This window comes from Silene latifolia, chromosome 3 (assembly GCF_048544455.1).
Source record: "Silene latifolia isolate original U9 population chromosome 3, ASM4854445v1, whole genome shotgun sequence".
Classification (NCBI taxonomy): domain Eukaryota; kingdom Viridiplantae; phylum Streptophyta; class Magnoliopsida; order Caryophyllales; family Caryophyllaceae; genus Silene; species Silene latifolia.
Window position 1 is genome coordinate 112,542,072 of NC_133528.1, and position 1,574 is coordinate 112,543,645.

The 1,574-nt window shown below is 39.7% G+C and overlaps 1 non-coding gene across 1 annotated transcript; it reads left to right on the forward strand.

Moving 5' to 3' along the window:
• Positions 1-280: 280 nt before the first annotated feature.
• On the forward strand, positions 281-387 carry LOC141650782 (small nucleolar RNA R71). Its single transcript, XR_012546798.1, has one exon. It is a non-coding gene; the product is annotated as a small nucleolar RNA R71 (small nucleolar RNA).
• The last annotated feature ends 1,187 nt before the right edge of the window (positions 388-1,574 follow it).

Sequence of the window (1,574 nt, forward strand, 5' to 3'; positions counted from 1 at the left end):
AAGTCTAGCCATAGCTTTTTCAAAATTCAAATTGATTGTGTCAATGTGAGCACTAAGTTGAGCACCCAATTGAGTAACGGAGTCCACTTCATGCTTTCCTCCTCTAGTAGCCTTGCGAGGTCTACTATATTGTGAGTTATGGACCGCCATTTCCTCAATTTTGTTCCATGTTTGATTGTCATCAACTTCGGTGAACATTCCATTTGATCCCATATTGAGAATGTTCCTTGAATCTTCATATAAACCATTCCAAAATTGTTGTACCAAGAACCATTCGCTAAGTCCATGGTGAGGACATGAGCGACAAATTCCCTTGAACCGCTCCCAAGCTTCATACAAAGATTCTTCATCCCTTTGCTTAAAACCCGTAATTTGAGCTCTTAACATGTTAGTCTTTTCCGGTGGGTAGAATTTTTTGTAGAAAGCTAGAGCCAACTTCTTCCAAGAATCAATTCCGAGAGTGGTCTTATTAAGGCCCTTCAACCATTGTTTCGCGGTGCCAATTAGAGAAAAAGGAAATAAGACCCATCGAATTTGGTCTTGAGTTACACCGGTTTGAGAAATCGCATCACAATAGTCACAAAAGGTTTCCATATGAGAATGAGGGTCTTCACTAGGCATCCCCCCAAATTGGCTCCTTTCGACTAATTGGATAAAGGCGGATTTGGCAATAAAATTTCCGGTTAGATGTTGTGGTGTGGGAGTACGATTGGGTAGGTTCTCCTCGGTGGGTACGGAATGTGATGAAAACTTAGGCATTGTAGGTTGATTTTGGGTGGTATTGTGTAATGGGTTCTCCTCACCTTCTCTTGCAAAAGGGTTGACGAACTCAATAGTTGGTTGAATATCTACAACCTCACTAATACCTCTCAAATTCCTTCTAGCAAGTCTCCTATTGGTTGTCAAAGTTCTTTCAATTTCACGATCAAAAGGTAACAAGTCACCTTGTGATCTTCTAGACATGCAAAATATCAAACAACTTGAAAACAATTAGAACAAACCTTGAGGAGTTTTACTTCCCCAAGGCAAAGAAAAGACACAACTAATAACAATATAAGGAAATCTAAATCAAGCTAACACCGTCCCCGGCAACGGCGCCATTTTTGATCGGTCCGTTTCGTGTTCACAAATAAATAGATGTGGTCGTTGGGTCACGTCCGAATCAAAACACAATTTATAGCTTCACAAACAACTCTACAATTAGTAAAGAGGCAAGTAAAGGTCGGATCCCAAGGGACGGGAATTGAGATGAGATTTCTATTGAAACTACTGGTGTCTTAGGGGTGTCACAATTTGGGTTGATGTAGAAGATCACTAACTAAAATAGCAATGAAAATAAACAAGCAAGATGAATTAAAAGGGTTGTAAACAATTGATAAAAAGCACTAGGGTGTCATGGGATCATAGGGGAATCATGGGAATTGATCATACAAACATGTTCTCAAATTATAAGCAAGCAATTATTGTTGTGATGGATTGAGTTGGGTTATATCTTACAATCCTAGGAAAGTTTGGGTCCCGGAGCCGAATCGATTAGATTGTACAACACCTACAAGTCGACTTAATCTTCCCTA